At 41.2% G+C, this 14,817-nt stretch overlaps 1 pseudogene; it reads left to right on the forward strand.

Annotated features, from left to right (window-relative positions):
• Positions 1-1,685: 1,685 nt before the first annotated feature.
• LOC119797127 lies at positions 1,686-14,290 on the forward strand (annotated as a pseudogene).
• Positions 14,291-14,817: the final 527 nt, after the last annotated feature.

The following is a 14,817-nucleotide window of genomic DNA, read 5'->3' on the forward strand; positions in this document are numbered from 1 at the left end:
CTGTCTTCCAGATCATCTGACCAGCCTCTGCCAACATGCTCCGCCTCCTGTTCCTCCTGTTTGCAGTCATGGCGCTGCCAGGTATGCACATAGAGGCTGTGATGTCTGATGGCCCCGTTATTAAAACTAGTGTAGAAACACATCTAAAGTCTTTATTTCTGACTTAACTGGGTCAAATATCCTGACCTGACCTTCAGAACAGTGGCAATGATGAGAAGTTTCAACATACTTTCAGTTGAATCAACAAAAGACTTTAAAGATCTGATAGAAGAAAAACTTGATGTGACAAGTTGGTGACAGACCTTAAGTCACATCTCTCATGTTTCTGCAGGTGCTGCTGGACAATTTTTTTCCACTTCCTCTGAGTTCAACATCAGCTCGTGTCCCATCACGTATTTTGGACAGAAGTACGAAACACTCTATGTAAGTATTGTGGTATAACTGGAATTCAGCAAACATAGAGCTGGACTGAGAGGATGACCAGCAGGACCGAGGGACACAGAACCAGCACCAGCCCTGGGCCAAGTCACGCTTACTTTAGCCTTTAGGAGTTTATTCAAACTTTGCAGAAAGGTTTTTATGAGCCACAATATTTGTTCTGTTTTCACCTTGAGTTTCATGTACTTTTTAATGGGTGTTAAAAAAGGTAGACACTATTAGAGGCAGACTAATCTGACACCAGGGTACTTAAAATAAAAACATCAGGAAAACTTAGAGCAGGAAGGGCGGGTCGTTAAAGAAAGACTCTAATGGAGAAACAGACTTGAAAAGAGAAGAATGCAGCCGAGAAAAATGACAAACTAGGAGCTTAAATACATTCAGGCAACATTTATGTGTCCAGGTTTGCACCTGACTTTCAGGATGACTAATAAAGATGGTAAAACTGCAGTTGAGTTGCAGATTTAAAAACATCCCTTTGCACATGTTAAATGTTTATATTTGTATTTCCTCCACCCATTAATTTACACAGTTTGGTTATTAAAATATGATCAGTATATTGATGAAGGCAAACATGCAAGCTTTGCACTCGCTGTCTGCTGAACTGCAAAAGGCAAATCACTTTGCAGCTTCTTTGTCAAAAACAAGTTTGCACGGGTTTAAAAACGTAAAAACGTTTTAAAGATCAGGAGCTAAGACCTCCCAGAGTTTTATTCGCATGTCTGATAGTTATCATTACTTCATGCTTATGGCATTAAAAGGTGAAAAAATAGACTCAATTTATTGTAACATTTAAACCTTTCTGCAAAACCTTCAAATAGCTGAGCTGCCAGGTGTTACTTATGACTCCACCATCCAACAGCTGAGAGTCCAGGTTTCATTCAAATCAAATTGATTTATAGTTTTTTTCAGGCTGAAAGTTAAACAGAAAAATGTGTAATAATTATTTTTTTCTGGGACCTTCAACAGTGTTTTACTCTCAAACATCATCTTTTTTATCCAGGTTTACAGATGACTTGCTTGTCCTAGAAATGTTGATTCTAGTCTTTATTTTCTGGTTCTGACTCTTCCAGGTGAACTTTACGGGTGAAAACGTAGTGATCTGTTTCAACGGATTCTACGACCCTCAGACCAAAGGCAACTGTTTGGTGGGACCAGAAGGGGAGGGGGTACAGTTTGATGCTCGAGGAAGATATGAAGTTTTAGAATCTCTCATTCATCAGAATGTGCCAGCCATAAACACCACCATGGAATGCTGGGTTTACATATTCTCTGGAACTGTAAGTTCTTCAACATTAAGTCAATCTATTTTTTTTTGTATCATTATTAAACTTTCAAAGAAAAAAGTTAAACACTAAATGTTTAAGTTAGGTTAAAAAATCACCACAGACCACCGATGCTTCTGTAATATTTTGTATCTGATGCAATTTAAAGTGTTTTTTTATGTTTTTTTATAAAGAGTAAAACATGCTTAAATTGTTCTTCTTACAGGGAGCTTATGGCATATTCAGCTTTGGGTCAGAAACTGCTCTAATATATGAGGCTTGGATTCCATCGGTAAGGAACCGTGATCAAAGTCTGAATAAAGGATCTCCTCTAACTGAATGATGATTCTATAACAAACTTTCCTCCTGCTGATTTTCTCTTATCAGGACATGTTTGTTTCCATGTTGCTCCATCTATGTTTCAGACCTGGGGTTCTGACTCTTTGTTGTTTTGCAGCTGCTTGATATTCTGGTGGATGGAATCAAAGTCAAGTCTATTAATGCGACTTTAGGTTTTGCATATGCAGACCTGACCGGCTGCAGAAGCTCAGGTCTGTGAATCTCTCCATTCAAGCATAAACCTCCTGATTCTGTGGATAAAATCAAATAGTCAAATTATATATATTCTTTTTGTTTTGGGACAAAATTAATTATTCATAAATGTCTGAGTTTTCAGCTCAGAAGATCTTCCTTTATACTCATGTCTTTGCTATAAACCAGGTGATGTGGTCAGTTCTGATCCTCAAACCTGTGTCAGTCTCATCTGCTCTGAGGATGCCATCCTGCAGAACTCCACCTGTGGACCTCTGGAGCGTTGTCAAGGCAACGGCAGGTCAGTAGGTCAACTTTTGGTATTTTTAGGGCGGGATGAGGAACGGTAGACTGCCCACTGGTGGTCTATTGTTTTCAGAATCAGCTTTATTGGTCCAATTTGTGGCAGAACAAGGAATATGACTTTGGTTCCACTTTGCTCTCGTTGCACAGATCCACATACACTCACCGGCCACTTTATTAGGTACCCCATGCTAGTAACGGGTTGGACCCCCTTTTGCCTTCAGAACTGCCTCAATTCTTCATGGCATAGATTCAACAAGTTGCTGGAAGCATTCCTCAGGGAGTTTGGTCCATATTGACATGATGGCATCACACAGTTGCCGCAGATTTGTCGGCTGCACATCCATGATGCGAATCTCCCGTTCCACCACATCCCAAAGATGCTCTATTGGATAGAGATCTGGTGACTGTGGAGGCCATTTGAGGACAGTGAACTCATTGTCATGTTCAAGAAACCAGTCTGAGATGATTCCAACTTTATGACATGGCGCATTATCCTGCTGAAAGTAGCCATCAGAAGTTGGGTACATTGTGGTCATAAAGGGATGGACATGGTCAGCAACAATACTCAGGTAGGCTGTGGCGTTGCAACGATGCTCAATTGGTACCAAGGGGCCCAAAGAGTGCCAAGAAAATATTCCCCACACCATGACACCACCACCACCAGCCTGAACCGTTAATACAAGGCAGGATGGATGCATGCTTTCATGTTGTAGACGCCAAATTCTGACCCTACCATCCGAATGTCGCAGCAGAAATCGAGACTCATCAGACCAGGCAACGTTTTTCCAATCTTCTATTGTCCAATTTCGATGAGCTTGTGCAAATTGTAGCCTCAGTTTCCTGTTCTTAGCTGAAAGGAGTGGCACCCGGTGTGGTCTTCTGCTGCTGTAGCCCATCTGCCTCAAAGTTCGACGTACTGTGCGTTCAGAGATGCTCTTCTGCCCACCTTGGTTGTAACGGGTGGTTATTTGAGTCAATGTTGCCCTTCTATCAGCTCGAACCAGTCTGGCCATTCTCCTCTGACCTCTGGCATCAACAAGGCATTTCCGCCCACAGAACTGCCGCCCACTGGATGTTTTTTCTTTTTCGGACCATTCTCTGTAAACCCTAGAGATGGTTGTGCGTGAAAATCCCAGTAGATCAGCAGTTTCTGAAATACTCAGACCAGCCCTTCTGGCACCAACAATCATGCCACGTTCAAAGTCACTCAAATCACCTTTCTTCCCCATACTGATGCTCGGTTTGAACTGCAGGAGATTGTCTTGACCATGTCTACATGCCTAAATGCACTGAGTTACCGCCATGTGATTGGCTGCTTAGAAATTAAGTGTTAAGGAGCAGTTGGACAGGTGTACCTAATAAAGTGGCCGGTGAGTGTATATATGGATAGCAGCCAGACTCCCAGACAGATAGATCCAATGGTTTTACAGAGGAAGGAGAGGTGGTTGATTCTGTGGAAGTTAGAACAGTGTTGATCTGAGGTTTCTGTATAAAAACAACAACAAATAAATAAATAAAATTATGCTTCCTTTAATATTTAAATAATAAACATACATAACCAAAAACAGATGTGGTGTTTCGAAAACATTATAAGACAGACAGTCCTTAGGTTATTGCAGCGTTGTCCAGAAGCTTCCAGAAGGAGAAGAAGCCATAAAGGTCATTGCTAAATAAGCTGGACTTCCATGCAGCAGTTGAATTTATTGAAAACGATTATTAAAGGATAAAAAAAGCTTCTCACATGATTTTGCTGGAATTATGTCCCATTCCTCCTGAAAGAGGAGGAAATAGAGACAGATTTATGGGCCACAACTGATGAAGGCAGAATAGTTGGACCTTTTCAGGAAAACGTAAACATCTGTGTGCTGCTGCATTCAACAGATAACAGAGCGATGTTTAAACCAAAATTAACGTCTAAAGTCTTCCAGCTTCATGGGATGAAACACTAGAAGGAACAAAATGAACCTCCAGGAAACGATGACACAAGAGGAAGAAAGAAAGGCTCAAAATAATAAAGATGAGCTCCAGCAAGCTGCCACCTTGTGCTTTTTTCATAATTAACAGAAATTAAAACTCTAAATAAATCAGTCTGTGTTATATGTGAGTCTTAGTGTCTGAATTAGGTTACGGATATAAATAATATAAACAATAAGTTTTGAGGTACTTTCTCATTCACTGATAGACCCTATGCATGCCTCCTGCCCTCATCAGGTGCTCCTCTGACTCCATGATGGACGCCATCTGCACGGTGACAGGTCCCGCTGTCATCGACTTCCACGGCCAGCAGAACTCTGTGAAGGATCGCTGTTCATACTCTCTGCTGAGGATCCCATCAGCACCAGGCTTCCAGGTTCTGGCCAACTTCCAGGAGCGCCGTCGTAAAGATGTGAGCTTCCTGGACAGCGTGACGCTGCAACTGGCAGGACAGGCCATTGGTCTGAACCAAGGAGGCAGAGTTGTGGTGAGTCGCCTGCAGACACAGGTCGTAGATCAGAGAGTAGTTTGATCCTGACGGTGTCTCTGGTTTCCTCAGTGGCATCAGCTCTCTGAATGCTGCTAAACTTAGTGGTTGTTGCCATAGAAACAGTCAGGGTTTGAAACGTTCCCCTCAGTGTTTCCTCCACTTTGTCTCTTTGTGAACCAGCTGAACAACTCAGAGCTGAACCTCAACAGCTCGGTTCAGACTGTTCACGGCGTGCAGCTCTCTAAGGACCAAACTGGAGTCACTGCCAAGGTGACGCTCTCAGACTTCACTGCTTCTGTCTTCTTTGATGGCTCCACCACACAGATCCACCTGGAAGGTACAGAACACTGGTCAGGTTTGGGTCATGATGAACTTAAACTCTGCTGTCCTTGTTTCAGCTGCTGTGTTCCTCCAGTTTGACTCTCATTGTGTCCTGATCCTAAGCAGGACCACCTGGACAGTCTCCACAGGGTCTGTGTGGAAACTCCAGCAGGTCTCTGAGTGAAGAGAGGCTCTCTGAGGACAACTCCACCAGGTAAGACCTCCTCACTGACTGCTGCTGCTGGATGAGTGGACTCTACATCTGCTCAGGAATCAGTCCTGACCTTGTTGTGTGTCGCCCCCTAGCTGTGAGAAGCAGCACACCGACACCAGTGACAGTTTGATCAACTGCACCAAGATGTCTGAACGGTGAGCAGATTCATTCAGAAACATCTGTGTGTTTAACTCTGATCTCTGTGGGAAACTACATGTTACATCACATCTTTAATATCATGTGACCTGAACTCTGATGGGAGATAAATCTCTTTCCCCATCATCTATGTTCTCCATGTTTCTTTCTACATGTGGAGCAGCTGTAACATCCTACAGGAGGCGCCCTTTACATCCTGTGGCGTTGACCCAGAGCCCCACATCGCCGTCTGCAAAGACACTTTGTGCAGCTATCCTGATCTGGACGGCCTCAGGTGTCAGTTCCTGGAGGCCTACGCCAGAGCCTGCAGCATGAGGAGCAACAGCACCCTGGGGGACTGGAGGTCCAAGGCTGAGTGCTGTGAGACCTGATTGTCTTCATCTGTTCTGAAGAAGTTTACCATTTTCAGCTTAATACATGATGAATGTTGCTCTGCAGCGCCCCCTAGGGCCTTCTGCAAGGACAGGACCTGCAGCGATCATGAGTTCTGTGGAGAGAAGACTGCTGGTGGAGAAACTGGCTGCCTCTGTAGAGCCATTTTTGCCTCCAAGTACAGAGAGACCAACTCTTTGGGTATGACAGCTGTGACACCATAAAGACAGGTCTGAATGATTGGAGCAAACCCTCTAACTGGGATTTTCCTAACCAACACTGTAACCTTCAGGTGACTCACCGGTCTGCAGTCTGAACTCTGCTTCTCTGACTCTGGTCGATTGTCTCCTGGAGGAAAAAGGCCTCGACTATTCTGCCTTACAGCTGAAAGAGGCGACCTGCAGAGGACAGGTGGATGAGCAGAGCCACATGGTGACTTTCAGCTTCAACAGCTCCAACCTATGTGGGACTGAAATCACGGTGGGTTCTCACCAGTGTTGGGAAAGTTCTCTTTCTACGTGAACTAGTTCAAAGTTCAGTTCACACATTTTAAAATGAACTAGTTCAGTTCATAGTTCATAATTCAAAACCAAAAAATGAACTAGTTCATAGTTCTTTTTTTTTTTTTTTCATATATTGCTCAATTACACCATAGCCTACTGTAGAACCACAGACAGCAATTATTTTATCAGTTGTAACTCTGAAACTGTGCGTCAGATTTCATCTTCATATCCAGTTTTGAATCCTTATCCAACCAGGGTTTACATTAGCATTGAGGGGACAGCATTTCCCCATTGTTGCTTTAACGCTTTGTTGCTGTCCAATCACTTCACACTAGTAGCAGCTGCAGCTTTCACCCCTACAGTATATTCTCAAAAACACCAGGAAAAATTACCTGCTTGAATGGTCTTTTTAATGAGGAATTATTAAAAGAAAAATAGGAAAATAGTCTTTAAGGTGCAAATGTTTTTTTTTTTAATTATTTTAATAATTTTTTTCCATTTGAAATTCCATTTCAATACATACTAAAAAGGAATCCTGGAAAATTATACCAGGCAGGTTTAACAAACAAGTTACATGGATAGTAAAACCCTCAAGAACAGGGGTCTTCTATGTTTTCCAGACCAAGGACCCCCAAACTGATAGCGAGATGGAGCGGGGACCCCCTAACTATATATATTGTATGAAATTGTGTCCTATAGTCACTCTATTACAGATGGAGTAATGTAAAGAAATTAATTTCTCCCTGGGATTATTAAAGTTTTTCTGATTCTGATTCCTGGTTGTTGTGAAGGAAACGGTGCCCAGCTTGAAAGAGCTCCTGTGTGTCGCTGAATGTGAGCATTGATGACTGAAAGACATCTTCTGTCTCCATTTATCTGTTTACTACAGTGTGTTGATTTCATGTTAATGTGGATTTAAAGACATTTCAATTAGTGGGGGAAAAAATTGCAGGGGGGAATATAAAAATATCAACTAACCATGCAGACCCTCATGCAGTACCTCCGTAGACACCCTAGGGGTCGCGGATCCCCTGTTGAAGACCTCCGCTCAAGAAGATTTTACTAACACAAACTGAGGGACCAGGCTGAGGGAGGAATTTAAGGTTACTGAAGTGTGGATTTTTTTACTGAAAGCCGGCGGGCCACCTGGTCATAAAACTGTTCTAAGTGATCATACTGCTGCTTTGTCGCCTCCACGGTAGCCTCCATGCTGCTATGGATTCCACGCCGCATTTTGTTTTGATGACGCACGCGGCTGTAGGCTACGACGCTGGTAGCTGGTGTTGCCAGATTGGGTGTTTTTCCCGCTACATATTAAGGCCTATTTATGGTTTGATTTAACTGGGGTTTCGCCTGGAGGGCTTTATAGAAATCTGGTAACCTATTGAACGGAGCTGAACTGAGAGAGCGTGCCGTTCACAGACACCAGAATGAACGAGTTCGCAATAACGTTCATCAGGCAGTAATGCAGTACGTTCAGTTCACGTTCGCCCAAAATATGAACGAGTTCATGAACTTTCGTTCAATGAACGCGCTCAGGCACAACACTGGTTCTCACTCCTCTAGATCATTATAGTTTAAATCAACCAGTGTATTTTCTCCAGTTCAGGTTCTGGTTTAGTTCCAACTAGGGCTGGGCGATAATTCAATAACGATATATATCGATCGATAGACGTGTGGCGCAATAGAAAAAAAGAGGGTCGATAAAAGTTCGATAAAAAAGAAACGCAGTTTTCCTTCCTTCTCATTGTAGCCTAGCATGTAGGTTTATGCTAGCCACTTCTTCCTCCCAACCAATCACAATCGCGGACCCAGGCACGACGTCACCAAGCACCGCCCTCTCAAACCTCAACACAGAGCACATGAAGCTGTGCAGCAAGGAGAGGCGGAGGAAATCGGTCTCCGCCAGTCACGTGACATTTGTTGCTAAGACGCCATTTTTGGTGGAAAAGGCGTAGTGTAAACAACCACAGCATAGCTAAACGAAGGACTAAAGGATTGAGTTTGTTTCTCTGACTATATGGAAAAAAGTAAGCAGAATGCGAAATTACCGTACCGGTGTCGTGCCAAGGTAGTTATCCCTGCGAAAATTTGTATCCCCTCGTCGGGAGCGCGCACGGAGTAGGAAGAACAACCCGACTTAACTCCGCCTAAATTCCAACGTGCAGAACTTGAAATTTGAAAGGTTTTACGTGTATGAAAGTTGAGCTTTACTGTTTTATTCTTTACTTCACGTGTTGTAGCAGAATATCGCCAGTGATATTGATTTAAAACTGATTATAAAACACAAACGTTTGCTTGAAAGCTGGTCGCTGACAGCAGTGTCTACTCCTCCCTCTGAAAGCAAACAGATCCTTGTTCTTTTCCATACGTTCCTTAAAAAAATCTCTCATTGTTTCACAGTGTCCAAATGTTCTCATCCCATTGAAAACTGTTGTAAACCATATACTTGTAATAAAAATGAAATAGAAAATGGAGTGCACGTGTAATCATTAAAGACTATATGCAGAAGGAAATATTTTTTTCCTGGTTGAAATTTAGTACTTAAATCTATTTTTTATATTCTATATTTGTGTTTATAGTAACGTACAATTTATCTATGTTGTACTATCCTTAATAAACAGTTTGTCTTCTAACATCAGCCGTTTTATTTCATCCCATTTTGCCACAATTGGCCATATGGGATAAAATAAAACCTGCTGTAATCTGTTCCCCCTGTCTCAATCAGACAAAAAAGGCCCCAGCTTTTTCATTTTTGGCTTATAAGCATCTTTTATGATGACAATTTATTCCTGAAACTTTGGATGTGATCAGGGGAGGATCTAGAAAAATATTTATGGGGTGGCGAGAGGGGGGCAGGAATTTTTTAGGGGTGGCAACATATGGCATTTGTTTACACTGAATTTAATCAGTTATCACAGTTTGGTGAGAATAGTATGTACAGTACTAGTGTTTCATGTGAAACAGTTCATATTAAAAATACATTGTACAATGAGATCTCACTTAATAGGAGATAGAATGATAACACTACTTCTAGAGGGGCCTTATGACAGGAAAGGTATTAAGGTAAGACACAGGTACTGAGTCGCAGATGTGTGAGATTGACTGTCAGAGAGGCAGCTTTGCAGCATTTGCACAAGAAGAAACTATAGAAAGAAAAAGTTACCTATCAGAGATCTATGGACTGAGCTGTACTAAAGTGAGCAGAACTACACAGTAGAAATAAATGGGTCAAGGCACCCGAACAAGGTACTGGACATCTATGGATTGTTTACTCTGAACACACATTTACCCCATTTGTTCCTCAGTAACTTGACATACAGCAGTTAAGGCAACATGAAAGGGACATTTCATGCATGTAAATATGCTGTAGATAGAGCTGTATATGGAGGACCAACTCTGCCATATTTAAAAATAAATACAGAAATAAATAAATGCTTAATAAATAAATAAGCATACAATTAATTGCCACCAAAAATACAATCAACAAATAAATGTAATTAGAAATTATATTATAATGGCAGGCAGAAATGTTAAAAGGGCAGGCAGAAAGAAATAGCGGCGAAGAAATAACTAGGGTAGAAAAATACAAAGGAAGAATAAAACAGACAAAAATATGATAACATGCACATAAGTAAATAATTAAAAATATAAGTAATTAAAAAATGAAGTTGAAGATAATAAGTGACAAAAAAATAAATAAGGTAAATATTAAAAAGGCAAAGAAATAAAGAAGCCAATTAAAAAAGTTATATACCTTTATGACTAGCTGTATAATTTAATTTGTTGTTTGTATTTTTGGTGGCAATTAATTGTATGCTTATTTATTTATTGAGCATTTATTTATTTCTGTATTTATTTTTAAATATGGCAGAGTTGGTAATTATTATTATCAATTAAGTTGATAATTGGTCCTCCATACTGCTGTATCAACAAATCAACAAAAAGGCGGGTTCTGTATGTTTCATCAAAATCTCCACAAATCTGAAAAGAAGCAACATAAAAATACATTTTGCTTGTGAGTAGGTTCATACGGGTCATTTCTGTATAGCTTCATACTATATATACAAAAAAAAAACAACAACACTTCTTAATATTAAGCAGGATTCACACCAGTATCACATTTTGAACTTTTAACACTTTTGTTTTTTTTAAAGGAAATATCAGATTTTCTCAGGTACCAAAACAAAATGTAACAGCTCTGTAAAGGCTCAGCAGAGAGCATAACATAAAGTTAACATGACTATAACAGCTGAATGCAGTGATTTCCATGTTGCTCAGCAAAACGCTTCACAACTTTATTTAGATCCAATACCTTTGTGCGTTTTGATTTGAGTACAACCAAACTTGATCGTCTCTTTTCTGTCAGAGTTGACCACAAGTATGTCTTTCTGAACCTGAAACGTCAGGCCTAACTAACATCATAGATAGAGAAATAATGTTCTGCAACCTGATTTTTCTCATCTCAAAATCAGCATTGCAGCTATGCTAGCAACATTGTGCTTTCATTATGATTTCATTTCTCTGTAGATCAGTTTTTACCTGTTTCATCCCGTGTCTCCTCTCCCCATCACCCCTGGCTCCCTCGCTTTGCCCCATTCGGTTTTCAAAACTAATCACAGTCGCTCTCGCGTCATCTCGTGCTGCATTCACTGCAGCCCGACATTGGAAATTAGCGGTCGTAATTCTCAAATGATCCATAATTTGTAAGCCTCGCCACCCCTACAGCCAACTGGGGTGGCAGCTGGGGTGGCAAGGCTGTCATTTAGGGTGGCATTTGCCACCCTATGCCACCCCAGTAGATCCGCCTATGGATGTGATGGACCTTTATTTCTTAAAGTTATAAGGGGGGAACAAATTATAGCAGGCCACCTGCTGTAATCTGTTCCCCCCTGTCTAAATCAGGCCAAAAAGGTCCCAGCTTTTTCATTTTTTGCATCATAAAAGATGCTTATAAGCCAAAAATGAATCAACTCCAAAGTTTCAGGAGTTAGTTGTCATCATAAAAGATGCTTATAAGCCAAAAATGAAAAAGCTGGGACCTTTTTTGCCTGATTTAGACAGGGTGAAACAGATTACAGCAGGTGGCCTGCTATAATTTGTTCCCCCCTTATAACTTTAAGAAATAAAGGTCCATCACATCCAAAGTTTCAGGAGTTAGTTGTCATCATAAAAGATGCTTATAAGCCAAAAATGAAAAAGCTGGGACCTTTTTTGCCTGATTTAGACAGGGTGAAACAGATTACAGCAGGTGGCCTGCTATAATTTGTTCCCCCCTTATAACTTTAAGAAATAAAGGTCAATCACATCCAAAGTTTCAGGAGTTAGTTGTCGTCCTAAAAGATATTTTTAAGCCAAAAATGAAAAAGATGGGGCCTTTTTTTGCCTGATTTAGACAGGGGTAACAGATTACAGCAGGTTTTATTTCATCCCATATTGCCAGTTCTAGCAATATGGGATGAAATAAAATGGCTGATGTTAGAAGACAAACTGTTTATTAAGGATAGTACAACATAGATAAATTGTACGTTACTATAAACACAAATATAGATTTAAGTACTAAATTTCAACCAGGAAACAATTATTTTCCTTCTGCATATAGTCTTTAATGATTACACGTGCACTCCATTTTCTATTTCATTTTTATTACAAGTATATGGTTTACAACATTTTTCAATGGGATGAGAACATTTGGACACTGTGAAACAATGAGAGATTTTTTTAATGAACGTGTGGAAAAAAACAAGGATCTGTTTGCTTTCAGAGGGAGGAGTAGACACTGCTGTCAGCGACCAGCTTTCAAGCAAACGTTTGTGTTTTATTATTAGTTTTAGATCAATATCACTGGCGATATTCTGCTATAACATGTGAAGCAAAGAATAAAACAGTAAAGCTCAACTTTCATACACTTAAAACCTTTCAAATTTCAAGTTCTGCACGTTGGAATTGAAGCGGAGTTAAGTCGGGTTGTTCTTCCTACTCCGTGCGCGCGCCGACGAGGAGATACAAATTTTCGCAGGGATAACTACCTTGGCACGACACCGGGACTGGCAGCCTCTCACACAACACGATCGTGTCATTTCTGGTAAATAATTGTGCCGAAAGAACAGCCGCGTGTGGGTTATCTCGACTTTCCACCTATTATGGTGGTTTTCCCACGATGCACCGCGCCCGAGGTAAACATTGACGTCACCTGGCGCAGACCGATTGTTTCAAAGAAAGGTTTTTGTAGTTCGGCAGTCTGGCAGTATTTCGGTCATGGCAAGTCGGACCAAAAACAAACCACAGACATCTAGAAAATGTGTAGGGAACCAGTGAAAACCAGTCTGATAACGAAACCAACTTTTTTTTTATCATCTCAGCCGCTCACAGCCGCAGGACTACGAGCTGTGTAGGCCCCGGTGCGGCTCTCCTCCGAGGAATCTTCGGAAAATATATATATATTTTCAGTTCTGGGCAGTTTCCCACGTAGTTCTAACAATTGAGATAAAAATGCTGAGGGGCCAGAAACTTCAAAGTAATAACTCAGGTTAAAGCAGGAAACGGGGGCGGCGGTGGGGGGGCATTTATTTATTTGTTATATTTATTTTGGTCACTTTTCTGGTCACTTTAGTTTATTCTTTGTCAGTATTTAATAACATAACTCAGGTCTCTTAAGTTATTTTTCTTTAAAACAATTCTGTTATGGTTAAAAAAGTTGGTTAAATAAAGATTTAATTCGAAGTCGAAGTGTTTTTTATTAAAATTCAATCATTTAGCAATATTATAAAAAGTCCAGGCAGAGCTGCACATAAAATATGGTTTCAGATCTTTTCAATAATTATCGATATCGATCAATATGCATTTTTTTTTATCGATAAGCTTTTTTTCTATATCGCCCAGCCCTAGTTCCAACCCTGAAATCGTTAAATAATAATATCTCACCTGTGTCAAACATTTTCTTGCTTCAATCTTCAGAAAAACAACAGCCAAACTGTCTACAAAAACACCATCATGACCCAGAACCTTTCCTCTGATGGCATTACCCGCCAAGACCAGGTTTCCATCGACTTCTCCTGCACTCACACTGATCCTGATATAAAGACTGTGGCCTTCAGAGTCAAGTCCAGGTGTGTTGAAAGAGAAAAATCAGAAATAGCTTTCCTCACCAGAGTTCCTTTTTCACCTTAACAACGAAACCAATGGATCTGTGTGGGTTACCTTCAGCTCTGTGGTCCAAGTCATCTCATCCGGACCTTGGAATTACTCTCTGACGATGAAGGCCTACGCTGACGCCGGCCGAACACAAGCTGTGGATTCAAACACAGAAATACGACTCAACCAGAAGGTCTGGGTGGAGCTGGACACCGACGGCCTGGATGAAAACCTGGTTGCTGTGGTAACCGACTCCTGCTGGCAACTGACCAGGCCTCCCCCTCTGATGGTCGCAAATATTACCTGATTAAGAATGGGTGAGACTGCTGCTGAGATCCAGTCATGACGACCTTTATAATCTCACTAATCTGACCATTAAACTAAGATTGTTTTCACTTTTGTCGGCAGTTGTCCAAACTCTGAGGACCAGACGGTGAAGGTGGAAGGAAACGGAGAGGGAACCTCCAACTACTTCTCCTTCAACATGTTCCAGTTCTCTGGAAGCTCTGCTGAGGTCTACCTGCACTGTAAACTGCAGCTGTGTGTCAAACAGGAGAACAGCTGCGTCAAGGTGCCCCTTCTCTAAATCCTACTGACTTTACCTCAAGATGTTTGTCTCTTTATTGGGATATTTAACAAATCAATGGCTTCACCAGCATAAGCTCTCATATTGACTTCATTAATTGTCTATCCTTAACATCTAGAAGTGTGATATACTTCGGAAACGTAGATTTGTCAGGTCCAGGTATGAAGACCCTGCTGCCTTCCTCAGCATGTCATGGACTGGTTAGGTAAGATTGCTTTGTTCTGGCAAATCGTCAATAATGCTTGCACATTCTTATCCACCCAATTATCCATCTGCTTCTAGCGTTGATCTTAGATCGAGCTAAGACCTTAACAAAACTTCCCAGACTTTGCTTTTAGCAGCTACTTCGGGCTTACTAGGCTAGGCCTTAAAGATGGCCTCCACTCATTTGTATCTGAAACATACCTTCAGGATGGTATGTAGAAAGAATGACCAGATCCTTCAACCAATTCAGTTGATTTCTCATGTTCTAAGTGTGGCCACCCGCCCCACCCAGTAGCAAACAGTCAGAGCAGAGCTAAAACTTC

Source organism: Cyprinodon tularosa, unplaced genomic scaffold (genome assembly GCF_016077235.1).
Source record: "Cyprinodon tularosa strain WSP-4 unplaced genomic scaffold, ASM1607723v1 ctg571, whole genome shotgun sequence".
NCBI classification, from domain to species: Eukaryota; Metazoa; Chordata; class Actinopteri; order Cyprinodontiformes; family Cyprinodontidae; genus Cyprinodon; species Cyprinodon tularosa.